The sequence below is a fragment of the Chrysemys picta genome, chromosome 5 (genome assembly GCF_011386835.1).
Source record: "Chrysemys picta bellii isolate R12L10 chromosome 5, ASM1138683v2, whole genome shotgun sequence".
Classification (NCBI taxonomy): Eukaryota; Metazoa; Chordata; order Testudines; family Emydidae; genus Chrysemys; species Chrysemys picta.
In genome coordinates, this window is record NC_088795.1 from 63,642,961 (window position 1) to 63,664,564 (window position 21,604).

Here is a 21,604-nt window from a genome sequence, read left to right on the forward strand (position 1 = left end):
TCAGGGACACAACCCCAGAAGCTGGGAGTGGATGTCAGGGGATGGATCACTTGATGATTACCAGCTCTGTTCATGCCCTCTGAAGTACCTGATATTGGCCACTGTCAAAATACAGTGGGTTAGATGAACCATTGGTCTGACCCAGCATGGCTGTTATGATACTCTTATGTAACATGATTTGTTTTAAGAAAGTGCTAAATCATTTGCATTTGTTTTTAAAAAATCAGCATCTGTATACTTTTTCAGCAGAAAATATATGGCAACATTTTTGTCAGCATTTAAATAGTCAAAGGAAAATATTATAGTATTGTATAACTTTCCATTATGCAGAGAGAACATCAAAGAATTTATTCTGACCTCAGTCATCCACTGGCCCAGTCTGCTCAATTTAGTTTTACAACAAGTTTTTATGCATTTTGGTTCTATACCTCAAAGGACCACTTCAAGTTTCCTCAAAGGGGCCATGTTCACAGAAATAAGGCTGAAATAGTTACTTAACTTGATAAATATATAACTTCAGAATATTATTCACAGATATTTGATCCATTGTTAACATTTTAGCACTGGAATTTCCTTCAAATAACTAACTGTCTTCAGGTTAAAAGTTCTCCATATTGCACATGTAAAGTAGACCCACTTTGTAGACTTTTTTTTTTTTTAAATTGTGATGGCCAGTGGAGTTCTGTTTGTTTCTTTCTTGGGCTTGTCTTGCAGTAGGAGGCTTTTAGGTACATGTCTGGCTCTGTTGATCTGTTTCCTTATTACCCAAAAGCCTCCTACTGCAAGACAAGCCCAAGAAAGAAACCAACAGAACTCCACTGGCCATCACATACAGTCCCCAGCTAAAACCTCTCCAACGTATCATCAGTGATCTACAACCCATCCTGGACAACAATCCCTCACTTTCACAGGCCTTGGGTGGCAGGCCAGTCCTTGCCCACAGACAACCCTCCAACCTGAAGCATATTCTCACCAGTAACTACACACCGCACCATAGTAACTCTAACTCAGGAACCAAACCATGCAACAAACCTCGATGCCAACTCTGCCCACATATCTACACCAGCGACACCATCACAGGCCCTAACCAGATCAGCCACACCATCACCAGTTCATTCACCTGCACGTCCACCAATGTAATATATGCCATCATATGCCAGCAATGCCCCTCTGCTATGTACATTGGCCAAACTGGACAGTCCCTACGTAAAAGGATAAATGGACACAAATCAGATATTAGGAATGGCAATATACGAAAACCTGTAGGAGAACACTTCAACCTCCCTGGACACACAATAGCAGATTTAAAGGTAGCCATCCTGCAGCAAAAAAACTTCAGGACCAGACTTCAAAGAGAAACGGCTGAGCTTCAGTTCATCTGCAAATTTGACACCATCAGCTCAGGATTAAACAAAGACTGTGAATGGCTAGCCAACTACAAAAGCAGTTTCTCCTCCCTTGGTGTTCACACCTCAACAGCTAGAAGAGGGCCTCATCCTCCCTGATTGAATTAACCTCGTTATCTCTACCCTTACTCACTCTTGCTTGCATATTTATACCTGCCCCTGGAAATTTCCACTACATGGATCCGAAGAAGTGGGTATTCAAAGGGGGACCGGCTTGGGGGGGCGGGTAGGGAGCGGGCAGAAGAGAGAGAGAAGGGGACGGCCAGGGCTACAGCAGGGGCGCTGCCAAGCGGCCACTCCCGCTGCGCCACCTCCCGCCGCCTGCTGTGAGGGCTCCGCTCCGGTCGGCTGGGAGGGAAGGAAGAGGACTGCCCTGCAGAGTACTCTGGTTCTCCGCGCCGCTGCCCCCTACAGGGCAGCCGGAGCGGAACAACAACAAAAAAAAGCGGCCGTGCCACCCTAGGATTGGGCAGAATGCCGCCTCGAACAATCTGCCGCCCCAAGCACCAGCTTGCTCAGCTGCTGCCTGGAGCCGGCCCTGCTCCTATACATCTGTTAGTCTATAAGGTGCCACAGGACTCTTTGCTGCTTTCATAACGGAGGCGCTGACTTTTGTTTTTGCTGGTGGGAACTCCTCTCTGGCCCCTCCCCTCCATGTGAGCGGGTCCTTTGGGGGAAAAAGGCCTAGTGGGGTACAGCCTCAGAGCGGAGCGTGGGTGGAGTAGGGAGTGGGGCCACTGTTCAGCACCTGGGTCCATAAAAGATTAATCCAGCCCTGCGTGTGCTGAGCACCCCCTATTTTTTTCAGTGGGCTTCATAATGAATGCATTTGGTTTCCTAAAAATCAAGCTCATTTCCAGTAAGTGGCCATTTCTCTGTAATCAATGAGTTGCACCTTATTTCACTTTCACTCAGTTACTTTCACAATTCTATCTAAGGCATTTATAAAGTACCCATTACTGTGATATCAGGGTATGTTCCTGTGTTTTCTTAAAGCCTATAAAGTAATCTTAAGGAACTGTAACTGATATTTTTTAAAAACCAAAATAAAAAAAAAGCAATTACATGCAGAATGCCTTAAAGGAGGCATAGAACAAATTATACAATTATATAACTTTTTTTTTTAATTTCTTCTATTGTAGGTCCTTGATGTGATGTTCCAGCATGCACACTGCTGGCAACACCTGCTATTAAAAAGGACTGAGGCATACAAACTCCCTATAAGGATACTGTACAATTTACCAAAGATTTGATTATTTGCTAGCCTTAGAGATATAAAACAGCAATTTAGGAAACTAATTGGGCTAAATTTTCTTCTGTGCCAGAGCTTCACTCAGTGCAAAAGAGGAGATGGGATCGCCAAGGAGCTGGTTACAACTCCCTGATCATTTTTAGAGAAGCTATCAGGCTACTCTAAGATATGCCACTAATCTAATGGCCTCAGGGTTAATACACCACTGAAAGACTGGCATAATGGAGCTATGGGCTTGCCATGCCACCTGTCTAATACAAACTCTTCTTCCTACAACCCTCTCCCTTCTTTATTAGGAAGGGGAGGTTTGCAGGACCTGAATCCAACACATCTTCACAGCTGGGAGATCGCTACTAGCCAACTATGGACAGTTTCTGGCCTCTTTGCACCATCTGTAGACAATCTGCCAATGTCTTCTGAAGTAATGAGTAAAATCAAATGGAATAAAGCACACAGGTGAGTCTGAAAATATTGTAATATTTCAGAAACTTATATATCCATGTTACCTCTTGACAAATACACTTAAGGGCTATTTTGGCTCTAAGACATGTGGATCTAACTCCCACTCAAGCCAATGGGATTTGTACTCACCTATCTAAAGACATAACTGAGGGTAGGGCTACACTTAAAACACTGCAGCGGAGCAGCTGCACTGGTGCAGCTGTAGCGCTTCAGTGAAGATGCTACTACACCAACGGGAGACCTTAACGAGAGGTAGTAACTATGTGACAACAGGAGAAGCCCTTCGGTCAATATAGCAGTCTACACCAGGGGTTAAGGTGGTGTAACTGCATTGCTCGGGGGTGTGGATTTTTCCCCAGAGTGATGTACTTATACAAATGTAAGTTTATAGGCCTGGCCTTAGTCTTTGAATTATGGAGACAAGGTGGGTGTGGTGACATCTTTTACTGGACACACCTCTGTTGGGGAGAGAGACAAGCTTTCAAGCTACACAGCAAGCTGAGGTCGGTGTCTCCTAATATCCTAGGACCAACACAGCTACAACAACACTGCATATATTCTTTGAATAATGTTTTTTTATAGGGCATATGTGAATAGCCAAGGAAGTAGTAAAAAAATCATTGTTGAGAAACAAGGTGGGTGAGGGAATATCTTTTATTGACCTAACTTCTGTTAGTGAGAAAGACAAGAATTAAATCTAATATAAAATGTTAATTGAACTATGAATATGAATGGATGCTCACCAGTGTATGCAAGTAAGATTATCACCAGTTGACCTTAAATTTAGAAAATTGTGGTAAGAGATATTTTTTAGCAGAAACAGGCTAGAGAGAAGGTAATATAAGATCACTCTGGCCGTGAGTCAGGAAAGCATTTAAGCACAGACTTCAATTGGACTTCACACATGCTTAAAGTTAAACACATGTTTAAGTGCTTTCCTGAATTGGGGCCTCCCTCAGGAGGGCTATACAGCATATCCAGAATATTAGAGATTTCCCCATGTCAGACTCCTGTAGTGGGGATGAAACTGATAAGTCCAGGAAAATAGAAAAAACAACGAATAACTCTAAAATTATAATTAATAGAAAGATATTGTCCCACACCCACAGAAATGGGTATGAACCCACTGAAGAGATTCATAGTGTCAGAGGCAAGTGTTAGGAATTCAGCATTTTTTTTTTCTTCACAAGGTTTATATGCTCATCTTAAAGGCTAAACCCTTTATGTGTTTGAAGGGTTTTTTTTTTAAATGTGTAAACAATATGTGAATTGGTCCCATACACATTAGGAGAAACTTTAAAATGGTTAGTTACTTTAATCAAATATGTTGTAATACAATTATAATTGTGCATTGGGATTTGAACTGAAAGACTGAGCTAATCTGCGACATAATAACAAAGACTTAGCACCTTGGATTGGCAGAGTCTCAATGGACTATAAACAAGGCATCTTCAGTTACACAGAACATACTAGCCTTGAGGGGAGACTAAAATAGAGACAGACGGAAACAATGACCTTTGGGCATAACTCAGTGGGTCATGTCACACACTGCCAGAGAAAGAAATGCTCTAATACAAGTTGCATGTTGCTGCTAAAAGAGCCAAAAAACTTACTGCACTGCAGTTTTCATCTTGCCTATCCAATAGATTGTAAAAGGGTTGGGCATTTGACCAGTGCAAAAAATAATTGGTCATAGTCTGGTAAAATATTGTCAAATAATGTCAAAAATGATCCAATACCTTAAAGCACTAATATATTAGAACAGTAACAAAAAAGAGTAAGACTTTATGGTCTCCATTTGGCTTAGTCTTAGATAGATACTTATGCCTAATTACAAAAACAGGTTACTTAACTGAGTTTTTTTTCACTCAGAATAATGTGAACAATGAAATAAAGCTCTAAAGAAGGAAAAAATAATTACTATGATCACCTTTTAGTGATGTTAAGTTATCATTAAAATATGAACGTTATTCCAGACAAGACTGTTACCTTTTCCATAACTGGTCTTCTTCAAGATGCATTGCTCATGTCCATTCCATATTAGGTGTATGTGCTTGCCACATGCACTGGTGCCGGAAGTTTTTCCCTTAGCAGTATCTGTAGGGGACTGGTTCTCGCCCACATGACACGGTATAAGGGGTGCCACTGGCTCCCCCCACCCTCAGTTCCTTCTTGCCGGAAACTCCGACAGTGGGGAAGGAGGGCGGGTCATGGAATGGACATGAGCAACATATCTTGAAGAACACCAGTTATGGAAAAGGTAACTCTCTTTTCTTCTCTGAGTGCTTGCTCATGTCCATTCCATATTAGGTGACTCCAAAGCAGCACCCCTGGAGATAGGAGTTCACGGACACGTAGAGTACAACACAGCTCTGCCGAACCCAGTATTGTGCCTGGCCTGCTGAGTGATTGCATAATGAGCAGTAAACATGTGGACAGAGGACCACATTGCAGCTCTATAGATGTCCTTGATAGGGATGTGTGCCAGGAAGGCTGCCAAAGATGCCTGCGCTCTCGTCGAGTGGGCTCTGACAATCGGCGGCAGCAGAACCCCTGTCAGGTCGTAACAGGTCCTTATTCACAAAGTAATCCAATTGGAAATCCTCTGCGAGGACACTGGATGACCCTTCATCCTATCCACTGTAGCGATGAAGAGTTGAGTTGATTTACGGAAAGGCTTGGTACTTTTTAAGTAAAAAGCCAAGGCCCTCCGGACATCCAGGGCATGAAGACGCCTCTCTTCACTGGTCTTGTGCAGTTTGGGATAGAACATGGGAGGAAGATGTCCTGATTCATATAGAAGGTGGAGACCACCTTTGGCAGGAAGGCCAGGTGGGGCCGCAACTAAACCTTATCTTTGTAGAAGATCGTATACGGTGGTTCTGAGATCAAGGCTTTAATTTCCAAGATCCATCTCGCCGACGTCACCACCACCAGGAACGTGACCTTCCATGACAGATGGAAAAGGGAGCAGGAACCCAGAGGTTCAAAGGGCAGGCCAGTGAGCCTAGAGAGGAGCAAGTTAAGATCCGACTGCGGGACAGGAGCCTGCACCTGCGGGAACAGTCTCTCCAGATCTCTCAAAAATCTGACTGTCATGTCAGGGAGAACACTGTCTGTCCTTGGATTGGCGGGTGAAAAGGAGAGATGGCTGCAAGATGCACTCTAATGGAGTGGTTTCTCCCTGGCCCTGGCTCCTCAAATGGAACAGGTAGTCCAGGACAGCCTGTATGGAGGAAAGAGAGGGAGAGATGCCCCGTTTGGATGCCCAGCGGGAAAACCTCATCCACTTGGCTAGGTAAGTCAGTCTAGTTGAGGGCTTCCTACTTTCTAGGAGGACCTGTTGGACTCCTTCCGAACAGGTCCACTACTAGGGGTTCAGCAACTCAGCATCCACGCCAAGAGGTGGAGGGACCCAAGGTTGGGGTTTAAGAGCCGACTGTGGTCCTGTGACAAGAGGTCCAGTCAGTTGGGCAGGGGCCATGGAGGGGCCGCTGACAGGCTCATGAGCATGCTGAATCAATGCTGGCGAGGCCATGCCGAGGTGATCATGATAAACCGTGCCTGGTCTTTCTTGATCTTTACCAGTGCCCTGCTGATAGATGGAATCAGAGGAAATGTGTATATCAGTGTGGAAAGAGGGTTAAAGAATTTAAATATAGGCCTCTTAGTTGTAAGAAACAGAGCAACTGTCATGCTAAGTCTTAGCCTAATATTGTGAGACCTGTAGAAGCAGGGATCACGTCAGAAGCAGATGGAAGACAGCAGAGTAGAGTCAGCGTGACCCAGCCTTGTGATAGCGATGTTTTGAGAACAGAAGTGAGAAAATACAGGAATGGGCAGGACATAACAAAGAAACTGCAGATGTTTTTAATTAATGCATGCCACTAAAATGTATAAATGCTTGTGTGATATTGCTTGTACACCTCTACCCCGATATAATGCGACCCGATATAACACGAATTCGGATATAAGCAGTGCTCCGGGGGGGGGGGGGGGGAGGGAGGGGGCAGGGCTGCGCATTCCGGTGGATCAAAGCAAGTTCGATATAACGCGGTTTCACCTATAACGCGGTAAGATTTTTTGGCTCCCGAGGACAGCGTTATGTCAAGGTAGAGGTATACTTTGAAGAAACTGAGGCAGAGATGCTCTCTGTGAGATGTGTTCTTCCCTTGCAATTGCATGTCCTGAATAAAGCTGTCTCTGATTTTGTTGCTTCCAACCTGAGAGTGGAGTTTGTTTCTTCCACATCAAGCTCCCTGATCACAACAGGAGGAAGGCATCGGAGAGGGAGTCCTTGCTCAGACCCTGTCGAGAACAAAACTGGTGGCATTTCCTGTTCTGTCTGGTAGCAAACAGGTCCACTTGGGGAGTTCCCCACCTCTGGAAGATCATGCAGGCTACCTCTGTATGGAGCAACCACTTGTGGTGAGAGGAGAAGTCCCTGTTGAGCTGGTCTGCCAGTGTATTCCTGATGCTGGGAAGGTGACTAGCTTCCAGGTGGATTTCATGGCTGATGAAGAAGTCCCACAGATGGAGTGCCTCCTGACAGAGAGCCAACGAGCGCACTCCCCTTGCCTGTTGATATAGAACATTGAGACTGTATTATCCATCAGGACTTGTACCACCTTGCTCAACAGGTGGGTCAAGACAACTCCGCATGCCAGCCGGACTGCTTGGAGCTCTTTGACATTTGTGTGTAACCACGCCTCCTCGGGGGACCACATCCCGTGTCAGGAGGTTACCGAGATGCACACCCCAGCCGACGTCTGAGGCGTCCGACACTAACTCGATGGAGTGAGGAAGGCTGTCGAATGGAACCCCCTCCAGGACTGTCCTGCGGTCAAGTCCACCATCTCAGCGAGGGAAGTATCTCCTGGGGAATGGTAACGATCTTCTCCAGGGGCTCTCAGGACTGGGAATAGACCGTTGCCAGCCATTGTTGCAGGGGCCAAATCCGGAGCCTGGCATGGCAGACCATGTAAGTGCATGCTGCTATGTGGCCCAACAGGTGCAGACAGACCCTGGCTGTAGTCAGAGGGAAGGCGGAGACTTCCGCGATGAGGTTTGACAATGTGTGGATCCTTTCCAGTGGCAGAAATGCTCTGGCACAGGTAGTGTCAAGGACTGCTCCAATGAACTCTATCCTCTGCACTGCCACTAACGTCGACTTTTTGTCATTCACCAGTAGGCCGAGAGCTACATGTGGCTTGAAGCACTGCGACATCCCTTTGGACTTGAGACCTGGAGCCACCTATGATGAGCTAGTCATTGAGGTATGGTTAGGTCTGGATAAGCTGAGGTAAGCTGCTACCATCAAAAGTTCCTGGTGAGCCTTGGCGTCATCCTGAGGAACTGGGTGAGGGAGCTCTGTGATAGCGTCATCTGGCAATGACGAGAACGATGCCGGTGCTGCGGGAACCTCCACATCCATTGGTGGTACAGCAGCTTACTTCCCTGGGTCCTCCTGAACCTGCGGGGTCTTACCCCCTGAAGCCTCGAGCACCAGAGGGGGATGGGATACTGAGGCCACTGGACTCTCCGAGGCTCCTGACTCTGATTGAGCAGCCTGGGGCCATGGGGCAGGTTTCAGTGCTGATAATGTAGTTGGCACTGCCGGTACCAGGGCTTGTCCCTCAGTCAGGGAACCTTACTCCGAGCCAGAGTTACCAGCGGAGCGGTCAGTACCGGGCAACCAGAATCGAGCTGAGCGGTGGCTCTTGTCCGACTGGTTCCAGTCACTGCATCCCGAAGCCGACCTGTCCGAGCGAGATTGTCTTGGTCGGGCTCTCGGGGACCAACAGCATCTCACAGATCTGCGTTGGATACCCGGCAATCAACGCCTCACGCTATTCGACCTGTACCTGGATGTCGAACGGGACCAGGATCTACTATGGGCTGGTTGCCAGGAGGATCATCTTGAGTAAGGCAATCTCCTTCTTGGAGATGGGTGATAATGGCCCTGCAATCGGCGGTCTCTGGTTTTGGATTGGTACCGGGCCCTTGGAGACAGTTAGGGCCAGTCCCGGACTTCTTGCCAGGTGGCATGTGCCCCAGAGGATCTTCTCCATTCCACCGGTGAGGTATGCCTTGAGTCCCACAATCGGTGCTGTGACGGGTTGAGACTGCCACCTGATGTGCTGAGACTACCTCTGAGCCCGTCTTCCCTGCCAGCTTGGGACTTCAGTATCCTGTCTTGTTGAGCCAGACATGCTAGCCTGCTGCAAACACAGACCCAGGTCTGAACCATGTCCCCCGCAAAACTGCAGACTTAACTGAAAACAGCTTAGGAGGTGCTCCCATCTCTAGCACCCAAACCCCAAATAAATCCGTTTTACTCTGTACAAAGCTTATACAAGGTAAACACATAAATTGTTTGCCCTCTATAACACTGATAGAGAGATATGCACAGCTGTTTGCTACCCCAGGTATTAATACTTGCTCTGGGTTAATTAATAAGTAAAAAGTGATTCTACTAAATATAAAAAGTAGAATTTAAATGGTTCCAAGTAATAGACAGAACAAAGTGAATTACCAAGCAAATAAAACAAAAACATGCAAGTCTAGGCTTAATACAGTAGAAAACTAATGTAGGTAAATCTCACCCTCAGAGATGTTCCAATAAGCTTCTTTCACAGACTAGAGTCCTTCCTAGTCTGGGTCCAGGAATCACTTACACCCCCGTAGTTACTGTTCTTTGTTCCAGTTTCTTTCAGGCATCTCTTTGGGGTGGAGAGGCTATCTTCCAAGCCAGCTAATGACAAAATGGAGGGGTTTCCAGGGCCTTTTATATTCTCTCTCTTGTGGGTGGAAATCCCTTTGTTCTCCTGCGCAACATCACAGCCACAAGATGGAGTCTCTAGCCACCTGGGCAAGTCACACGTCTATGAATGATTCAGTTTTTTGCAGGCCAACGCCATTGTTTACATGTTAGTTTGAATGTTCCCAGGAAAGCTCAGATGTGGATTAGCATCTCGCAAAGTCCATTGTTAGTTAAGTATTCCCAATTACTTGAATAACCCCTTCACACTATGTTGACCAAATCTGCCTTATGTGTTTCCTACAGCAAACACTTTAAATACAAGCATAGCGCCAATGCTCATAACTTCAGATATAAAAATGATACATGCATACAGATAGGATTAATATATTCAGTAGATCATAACCTTTGCAAAGATATGTTACACGGCATATCTAGCATAAAACATATTTCAGTTATGTTATATTTACATTCATAAGCATGTTTCTATAAAGCATTATGGGGTGCAACATCACAGGTGCCCCCGGTGTGGGGACTGACGAGGGCTCAGCTGAGCCTGCCTCTCTAGCCCTGAGGTATGACAGCTTTGGGCAGGCAAGCGATGGTGGGATGCCTCTCTCAATGGGGAACGGTGCCGCTGAGACGGGAACACACATATAGGTCCCAACGTGGGTTTTCCCCAAGACTGGGATACCGCTGGAGCCGGTGTGGGCGGCATCGGGAGGATCAGGATCTCCTGAGCTGCTTGAAGGGATTCGGATGTCGACGGCACCTGAAGCTGGCCTTTGCCTGCACAGCTATCCATGGTCGCAGGCAAAGTATGAGATGGGCTGCACCGCTTGACCCGAGCTGGGGCCTGAGTTTCCAATGGGGATGTTGAGCTGCCCGGCACGGGTCACGGCTTGCCCCCAGCCCTCTCCTTTCCCTTACGGGAGGTAGGAGATCTTCCTCTCACAGTGTTTTTCGGCTTCTTCACCGGAGCCGTGGATGGGGACTGGTGCTGGCGGACCACTGCTTATGGAGGCCGTGGTGCTCTGTGCAGTGTTGGACCACTGCTCCAATGCTGAAGTGAGTGCCAACTGCATCAGGAGCGCTTTCGGATGGATACCGCGCTCCTTCTTTATCCTAGGTTTGAAGGACTTGCAAATACGGCACTTGTCACTTATGTGCCCTTCACCTAAGCACCTTAGACAGCTGGTATGTGGATCACTGATGGGCACAGGCTATTTGCAGTGATCGCAGGGCTTAAAGCCTGGGGACCGGGACATGCCCGGTCCCCCGGCTGAGTCCAGTTTGGGACCAACGAAGAGTTGAGAATTACTACTAAGGGTAACTAAGAACTACTAACTATATACAACTATATTGCAGGTTTTCAAAATGAAACAATGCTAGCCAAAGCAGCAGAAGTTCCAGCACCGTCACTGGGGGCAAGAAGGAACTGAGGTGGGGGGGAGTCGGCGGCACCCCTTATACTGCACCATGCGGGCGCCACTCCAGGGGGCGCCAGAGCCAGTCTCCTACGGATACTGCTGAGGGAAAATCTTCTGGTACCAGTGCATGTGGCGAGCACACACACCTAATATGGAGTGGACATGACAAAGCACTCGAAGAAGAAAGAACAATTACAAAAGAAAAGAAAGACAAAATAGCAACTATAAAAGAAAAAAAAAGTCATTTTTAATTATGCTAAGTAGGCAGTAGGCCAACTCTTCAAGCAGGTTAATGGCTATGAATCTTTTCTCTATGTTGGGAAGAAGGTTCAAGGACTGTGAACCCTCCTCTTCCTGCTCCACTCCCTTTTGAGTTAATTTCTGTACGGTGATTCAGTCAGTTTAGATTGTAAGCTCTTTGAGGCAAAGACCAGGTCTTTTTACTTGTTTAATGTGCTTTGTAAGTCATATACACTGATGGCCTGGTTTAAAATAAAGATATACATACATCACTGATGGGCATAGGCCATGGGGATGGGGATGAATGACAGCAGGACAGGGGGAAAATGGGGGAGGGGCACCATCAGCCCCACATTCTCCTCCGATGTATGTGCCACAATCTGCGACACACCCCCCCCCAGCCCATCTATGGGGACATGGCCCCCCCTTACTTGCACCTTCTCATGTGAGCCAGGTCCTGGAGAGGACTTACTTACCTTGGGGGGGTTGAGTTCCTTTCCTTACCCCCTCCTTTTTGAGCTGGGATCTGGGGATCTCTGTCCCTCATAATGGTGTTTTAGCCTCACTCCCTGACATCATGTGTGTCAGGATCTGGGGGTCTTCTGCCCATTGGTGGGGATGAAACTCCTCTTTCCTGCCCCCCCCATGTGTGCCAGATTCTGGGGGGCTTGCCTTTGTGAGTGTGTCTGAGCCCCTCTCCCTACTCTTGCCATGTGAGCCAAGATCTGGGAAACGCCTGCCCCTGTGGGTGGAGAGCTTAGGACACGCATGTTCAGATGCACCGAGAACACACTGGCGAGACGGGGGTGCGGAGCTGAGAATAGATATGTCTGACACATACCAGAAACTCTCCAGCACTGGGGAGAGTGGAAGGGAACACTCACTGACATAAACAGAGCTACTGTTTCAGGCTGTATTCATCTCCATTGGGTATTCTCTTTCCGCTGAGAACACCTCATTGAAATGAGTGGGCTACTTAACGCTGCTCTGAGACTGCCCTCCCTTCCATTCTCCCTTAAATTTCTTACAATATTATTGTGACGAACTGGGACTGTTCTTAATGTGTTCTTTGAATACTGAGTGGGGAGTATTGGCCTGGGAAGGTTGCAGGGGAGTTTTGCTGGGACTGTCTGCATTGGGGATGGGAGACTTTCCTTGAGGAAAGATACCTGAGCATGTAACATGAGAACCAGGATGGGGGTTGGAGGACAGGTGACAACTCTGCCCAGGAAATGGACAAAGGCTGGGGGAGGAGCTGGGAGGAGGCTGGGTGAGACGGCTGGAGGGAGTTTCAGTTTGGAGTTGGCTGGGAAAATGGAGGGGAACCCAGATGGGGCTCTGGCCTCCCAATGGGGCTCTGGCCTCCCTGGCCCCCCAAGAGGGACCTAACTGAGGGGGGTCCTGTTGTCTGTACCTGCAAGACCTGTCTTGGACTGTGCTCCTGTCGCCTAAATAAACCTTCTGTTTTACTGGCTGGCTGAGAGTCATGGTGAATCACAGGAAACCGGGGGTGCAGGGCCTTGTCTACCCCACACTCCGTGACAATTATAAGGGAGCATCAGCTCTGCTCTAGCTAAGGTTGGGAAGCCTTTTCTCTTAAAAAGATGACTCTTCTTAGTACTCAAAATCTGTGTGCTTCCACGGATTGTTTTGCAATTTGTGCTGTGCCTCATGGGAGTACAGGGTAGGGTTAGTGATCCAAATGTGGGGTCATCTGAGCAAGGAATTCCTGAGTTACAGCTCCCAGGACAAAACCCCCCAACAAAATAGCATTTCATTGACACTAAACTAGAAGGAGTGGTAGATACGCAGGCGGGTAGGGATAGGATACAGAGGGACCTAGGAAAATTAGAGGATTCGGCCAAAAGAAATCTGATAAGGTTCAACAAGGACAAGTGCAGAGTCCTGCACTTAGGACGGAAGAATCCCATGCACTGCTACAGACTAGGGACCGAATGGCTAGGCAGCAGTTCTGCAGAAAAGGACCCAGGGGTTACAGTGGACGAGAAGCTGGATATGAGTAAACAGTGTGCCCTTGTTGCCAAGAAGGCTAACGGCATTTTGGGCTGTATAAGTAGGGGCATTGCCAGCAGATCAAGGGACATGATCATTCTCCTCTATTTGACATTAGTGAAGCCTCATCTGGAGTACTGTGTCCAGTTTTGGGCCCCACACTACAAGAAGGATGTGGAAAAATCAGAAAGAGTCCAGCGGAGAGCAACAAAAATAATTAGGGGGCTGGAGCACATGACTTATGAGGAGAGGCTGAAGGAACTGGGATTGTTTAGTCTGCAGAAGAGAAGTATGAGGGGAGATTTGATAGCTGCTTTCAACTACCTGAAAGGGGGTTCCAAAGAGGATGGATCTAGACTGTCTCAGTGGTACCAGGTGACAGAACAAGGAGTAATGGTTTCAAGTTGCAGTGGGGGAGGTTTAGGTTGGATATTAGGGAAAACTTTTTCACTAGGAAGGTGGTGAAGCACTGGAATGGGTTACCTAGGGAGGTGGTGGAATCTCCTTCCTTAGAGGTTTTTAAGGTCAGGCTTGACAAAGCCCTGGCTGGGATGATTTAGTTGGGGATTGGTCCTGCTTTGAGCAGGGGGTTGGACTAGATGACCTCCAGAGGTCCCTTCCAACCCTGATATTCTATGATTCTATGATTCATTAATTTCACAGATTCTAGCAATTTTGAAACCCACCCTGGTCAAGAGGGTTTGGGTCTGCAGTAAGGCATGGGGGTATTTTGGGGAGGGAGATAAATGGAAATGGTGGTAGGGGAGGAAAGAGGGTTTGAGGGGGCTCAGGTAAAAGGCTGAGGGATAGGGATTGGGGGAGTGGGAAAGAGGAAGGCAGGAGGTGTTGAGGAATGTGACAGGGAGAAAAGGAAGTTGGGGGGTTAGAGGTAGTGGGACTTGTTGGCCCTGAATTCTCTGTCTCCATGTGTATGCTGGGATCTGGAGGAGCCCTACCGCTCCATAAAGGTCTGAGCTTCTCTCCCTCCTCGTTGTGTGTTCTGGATTCTGGAGAATCCTGCTTCTCTTGGAGTGTGTGAGCCCCTCTCCCTGCCACTCCAGATGACCTGGGATCTGGGGTGGAGGGGAGAAAGGTAACAGAAATGTAAACACCTGAAATCCAAAAATGAATAGTTAAGATACACATCACCCCTGTGTGGGATGGCAGGAGCTGGCAAGAATGTGTGAGGACAGGGTCCGATTTAGAGGAGGGGCAGACTGGGTAGACCAGGGGCTTCGCTGGGAAAGCCTGGCTAAAGTACAGGCAGGAGGACCAGCTGGGTCAGTAGTGGGAGTGAGAGGCCCAACTCAGTGTGCAGCTTGGGCTACCTAAGCAAGGTAATGTGCAGCCCTCCAGTAAGCTACTGCCTGTGACATGTGTACGCAACAGCATAGTGCTGGAGGCACCAAGCAGCAACTTCTTACATATGGCTTAATAGGATTAGAAGGAGAGAGGGAGACTATATTTTGCAGGGAATGGTGAGGAAGGGGGTGGAGAAGAGGAGACATATACCAGTCTTCTCTCACATGCTTAAAATTATTATAATAACCATGTAATAAAACTATCAGTGTTTCAGGACACAGACCATGGATAACATTTCTCTTTCATGCTCTGTTAGCAGTTGCACATTGCAAACATTTCAAAGCTTGACCAATATATCCAATTCACTGTAGCAAATGTACAAGAGCTAGGAGGAGCACTGAGGAATCACATAGCAACCGTGTGGCCTAGTGGAAAGACAGATGGAACTGGGATTATTCCTAAGTTCTGCTACTGGCTTGCTGGCTGACATTGGGCAAGTCACTTCACTTCTCTGTGCCTCACTCTCCTATCTAGAAATGGTGATAATGATGTCAAGTTCTTTGAGATCTACTGATGAAAAGCACTATATAAAAGCTTAGTTTTAGATTTTTGTCTCACCACAGTAGCATAGCAACTGCAAACCTAAGTGACATCTAAACTTCCTAAATGACCACCAGCTCCTACGAACAAACATTGCTTTTTGTTTAAAAAAATAGAAAATGAAATGGCAAAAAAACCTGTGCTAATGTAGAGTTAAGGTTGCTCAGTGATAGCTTGTCCCCTTCCAGAACATTTGAGTCCAGCAAAATTCAAACTGCTGAAAAGTAGGAAATACAGAGTTAAGGTAACCATCCACACAACCTTAACTCTTCCCTCTTTCAGCAATGCCCCAGTATGCCCATAACACACCCACTCCCATTCTGCCTTTTCACTATAATGGACAAGTGCTTTGAACTTGTCCTATGATCAAACACTTAGCCTACTCCCCCAATAGAATATCACATTTGTAAAATTTAACAACCACGTTGTACCCTTTTACAACCTCTGAACACTTGCATTCAGGGTACCACCTAAACCTATACTTTCCCCTATCATTAAATCCACAGACTGCTCTCATATCTGACTTCACTACTGACAGTACCTATGGCAAAAAATTCTGTATTGAAATGAGACAGATTCAAACATCAAGTTACACATGTATCTCTTTCCTTCGATAATACACAAAGGGATAACACACTCAGACCCAGATCTCCTTATAATACAATCAGAACTCTTCCAAGCTGTGCCAGTTTACTACACCACCATCCAATACAGGTGTTAGCTAGCAGCTCTGTGTTCTTGGGGAACCAGAGCGAAAGCCCCCCCCAAGCCTCTGCTTTGAACCAAATCTACATCAGAAGAAAGACTTACAAAAAACAATTAAAAGACAGTGGGAGACACACTTAAACCCGTGGGATAAGGATAAGTATTAAGGAAACTCCCCTAGACTTATCTGCATCTCCATTAGCATACAGAATGGAGAACAGCGATTCCAAGGCAAGAACCGCATGGAACTCTGGGACCAGAAAAGCAGGGAAGCACTGCATGATGGGAGATCTCTGCTCCAGATGTTAATGAACCCACGCCTGCACACACCCAGCTCAGTAGTTATCAGACCAATTCTAGGAATAAATCCTTTCTTGGTTATCCAAAATAGTGAAGCTCCCTAACTGCATTGTGAGCTCCCACCAAGAAACACTGCCAAAGCTAGGAATGATCAGCTCCTACTGTCTAGCCTGAACAAAACAACTTCGGTATTCTCCTTTGTTTACATAAACAAATCTAGTGTTCTCCCTTGAACCATTGTTGTTTCTCTGCAAAACCCCCTATCCATGATCAAGTAAGTGTTCTGATGCCTGGATCCAAAATCTGCATCAGTTCCATTGGTACTTCATCTTCTCCTGACTGGTTATGCTGGGGGCTCTGCCTGTCTCCAGCATTCTGGACCCTCAGCTATCACCACACCTAGGGCCCCGATCAATTCAAGCTTCATAGAGAGGTGAGAACCCATCTGTCTCTCTCTCTCTCTCGGTATAACCTTCTGACCCTGACTTGTGTGATCAGTTATAGTTTTGTAAACCTGACTTTTATAATCAAATTAAAGTTAGATTTAATATTATTACTGTTTTGTTTGTTTGGCTCCCCTATGGTTATTACCTGGCAATAAATAACTTTTGTGATTAAGCTGGCTGCTTCTCTCTCTCTCTCTCTCCTCCCCTCCCCCCCCGTCCCCCCGTCGGTGTTTTTTAGTTTCATCATTCGCTCTGCAGCAACACTCCTTGTACCTAAGCTAAAAGATCCCTGCAGCACCCAAAAATCCTGTGGGGTTTGCTCATCAAGTGGGTTACTACAAGAAGAGTAACCCTAATAAATGAGCATACCCCAAAGTAATGGGCAAAGCTGGTAACACAGGTACACCCAGCACCGTTAATGCAGTTGAAGTGGATGCAGATAATTCTCCATGGCAACTGCCACCTTCAGGGTCCATTTAATATAGTAATATTTTAATCACATTTCAATACTTCCTGAATTTGACTTAAATAGCTATTTATCTTCCTTTCACACCAGATAAGTTAGTTGATATCCTCCTCCTTCATTTATTTAGTTTTATTAGTAGTAGTAGTAGTATTTTAAGTTTTATTTTAAATTAGAATATTAAAATCAGCATGTTGGTTGTTCTCTTTGGTTTTGTTTAGAAATTAAATTAATCACTTACATTTCACTTTCTCTGAGCACTTAGGTCTAACTTTTAAAGCCAAAACACCCTCAAAAATATACATTCACTACACAACCACCAATTACATTTGCGCATCAGGTAATTTCCTGTACAACTTCCTGGTTTGCATGCACTAGGGCTGTCAAACGATTAAAAAAAATTAATCGTGATTAATCGTGCTGTTAAACAATAATAGAATACCATTTATTTAAATATTTTTGGATGTTTTCTACATTTTCAAATATATTGATTTCAGTTACAAAGAATACAAAGGGTACAATACTCACTTTATATTTTTGATTACAAATATTTGTATTGTAAAAAAAACAAAATAAATAGTATTTTTCAATTCACCTAATGCAAGTACTATAGTGCAATCTCTTTATCATGACCGTTAAGCTTACTTATGTAGAGTTATGTACAAAAAACAGGGCTTTGGAGCTGTGCTCCGGCTCCGCTCCAGCTCCAGGCAAAACCTTCAGCTCCACTGCTCCGCACTCCAGCTCCGGGCTCCACTCCAAAGCCCTGAAAAAAAAACTGCATTCAAAAATAAAACAATGTAAAACTTTAGAGCCTACAAGTCCATTCAGTCCTATTTCAGCCAATCATTCAGACAAACAAGTTTGATTACAATTTGCAGGAGATAATGCTGTCCCCTTCTTGTTTACAATGTAACCTGAAAGTGAGAACAGGTGTTCTCGTGGCATTGTTGTAGCCGGCGTCGCAAGATATTTACGTGCCAAATGCGCTAAAGATGCATATGTTGTGCTTCATGCTTCAACCACCATTCCAGAGGACATGCATCCATGCTGGTGATGGGCTCTGCTCAATAACGATCCAAAGCAGAGTGGAGTGATGCATGTTCATTTTCATCATCTGAGCCAGATGTCACCAGCAGAAAGTTGATTTTCCTTTTTGGTGGTTCGTGTTCTGTAGTTTCCACATCTGCGTGTTGCTCTTTTAAGACTTCTGAAAGCATGCTCCACATTTCGTCCCTCTCAGATTTTGGACAGTACTTCAGATTCTTAAACCTTATGTCGAGTGCTGTTTTTAGAAATCTCACATGGGTACCTTCTTTGGGTTTTGTCAAATCGGCTGTGAAAGTGTTCTTAAAACGAACATGTGATGGGTCATCAGGCAAGACTGCTATAACATGAAATATAAGGCAGAATGCAGGTAAAACAGAACAGGAGACATACAATTCTCCCCCAAGGAGTTCAGTCACAAATTTAATCAATACTTTTTTTTTTTATGAGCATCATCAGCATGGAAGCATGTCCTCTGGAATGGTGGCCGAAGCATGAAGGGGCATACAAATGTTTAGCATATCTGGCACGTAAATACCTTGCAATGCTGGTTACAAAAGTGCCATGTGAACGCCTTTTCTCACTTTCAGGTGACATTGTAAATAAGAAGCAGTCAGCAGTAGCTCCTATAAATATAAACAAACTTATTTGTCTCAGTGATTGGTTGAAGTAGAACTGAGTGGACTTGTAGGCTCTAAAGTTTTACATTGTTTTATTTTTGAGTGCAGTTATGTAACAAAAAAAAAATCTACATTTGTAAGTTACACTTTCACGATAAAGAGATTGCACTACAGTACTTGTACAATGTGAACTGAAAAATACTATTTATTTTATCATTTTTACAGGACAAATATTTGTACTAAAAATAATAATATAACGTGAGCACTGTATACTTTGTATTCATGGTTGTAATAGAAATCAATATATTTGAAAATGTAGTAAAACATCCACAAATATTTAATAAATTTCAATTGGTATTTATTGTTTAACAGTGCGATTAATCACAATTAATTTTTTTGAGTTAATCACATGAGTTAACTGTGATTAATCAACATCCCTAGCATGCACAAATTTGAGCATGCAATGATTGTAAGTATTTTTGTGAATGCAGATTTTGCTTTGGGATTTTTTAAATTTCACCACTAATATTTGTTTGCATTCAATAACTGTTTACTCAGAATAAGTGTACTCCCAGAAAAATATTGCTCAATAGCTGGCAAGTTAAATAATTAAAAGAACATTTCAACTTGTCTTACTTTTTCTTTGCAAGTGGACAAATGAAGCACCTTACTTGGATTTTCTTTCACTTGTCACTTCACTCTGCCATATGCAAAGAAAAGAAAAAGCAAGCTAAGTTTTCACTTGGAAATATGTATATATAAAATATTGTGCAAAGGGAGTGCACACATTTCAGCAAACATATGCTGTACAGTACATAGTATGTCTGATAAGGATGCAATAAGAGGAAAGAATTACTCCCTTCAGAGGTGTACATTTGTATATTAGTTATGGAAAGGAGAAAAAACAAGCAAAGAAAACAAAATAAAGATGAGTGCAAAATATCCTCATTTAGAATTTAAATTTTGTAACAAAATATTGGTAAAGAAGACATAAATAAAACAAGTCACAAAATCAAGAGAGAATAGGGTAAACAGCTCACAGTAAGAAGGAGCTATTTGATAAATATCTGTCTATGAACACATAAATGCAATGACATGTTCAATATTTTGCTCAGATGAAATAACCCAGTTGAAGTATCATTATCCATATATGCCTTTTTTTTGTTTTGCCACCATATCCCACTGCACTGCAATCTTGTCTATCTCACGAATTAGGAGCTTCGCCTACCTGGCGATTAAGAACACAGCAAGCTGAGGTGTAAATCTACAGTGCATTAGCCTGCTGCACACTAACTGGCTGTGTGGACCCTGCTACCACACACTAAAATTTCCACAGTCCACTTCGATGAACCTACAGCCAAAGTGTATTATAGAACTTTCAGTGTGTGGTACCAGGGTCCATATGGTGACTGAGTGACTTAGCGCACTGTAGATTTTCTACCCAACTTGCTGTGTGCTAAGTCTCTCGTGGACAAGCCTTCACCAGCATCAGGCTGCTAAACATACTTAGTAAGATATGGTTCCTGTAGAAAGCTGTGTTGGTGATCCAGTACATGAAACAATTCTCTCTGAATGATTATGAAACAGTGTTATGGCTTGGCTTGTTTAGCCTAAGCAAAAGAAGGCTGAGGGGAGATATGATTGTGCTTTATAAATACATAAGGGATAAATACCAGGGAGGGAGAGGAGTTATTTAAATTAAGCACCAATTTGTACATAAGTACAAATGGATATAAACTGGCCATCAACAAGTTTAGGCTTGAAATTAGGCAAATGTTTCTAACCATCAGAAGAATGAAGTTCTGGAACAGCCTTCCAAGGGGAGCAGTGGGGGCAAAAAACTTAACTGGCTTCAAGACAGCTTGATACATTTATGGAGGGGATGATATGATGGGACTGCCTACAATGGCATGTGGCCCAACAGCGACTGCCAGTAGCAAAAATCCCCAATGGCTAGGGACAGGACACTGGATGGGTAGGGCTCTGAGTTACTACAGAGAATTCTTTACCCAGGTATCTCCCTGGTGGGTCTTGCCCACATGCTCAGGGTCTAACTAATCACCATATTTTGGGTTGGGAAAGAATTTCCACCCAGGTCAGATTGGCAGAGACCATGGGGGTTTTTCACCTTCCTCTGCAGCATGGAGCAAGGGTCACTTGCAGGTTTAAACCAGCATAAATAGTGAATTTTCTATAATGTCTTTAAACCATGATTTGAGGACTTCAGTAACTCAGCCAGAGTGGATGGGTGAGGTTCTGTGGCCTCCAATGTGCAGGAGGTCAGACTAGATGATCATGATGGTCCCTTCTGACCTTAATGTCTCTGAGTCAATGTCAAGGAGCACTGTATCTTCACATGCCATTTTTCATACAGAAATGAGATCCTGACCATTTGTGGATATTATAAGATTGTACGATACTTTTATTAGAATAACGGTGTTACATTCTAATGCCTTGATCAGAATTCCATCTGAGGTAATATGCCTATGCAAATTTCCTCTGCAGAACCAACTGGAGATACTTTCTTCTTTACTTCCTGCACTAAACTGTGTACTGTT

At 44.8% G+C, this 21,604-nt stretch overlaps 1 protein-coding gene across 3 annotated transcripts in view; it reads right to left on the minus strand.

Moving 5' to 3' along the window:
• PDGFC (platelet derived growth factor C) overlaps positions 1 to 21,604 on the minus strand; it is a 242,797-nt gene that overhangs the window by 88,067 nt on the left and 133,126 nt on the right. The gene's annotated exons all lie outside the window — the stretch shown is intronic.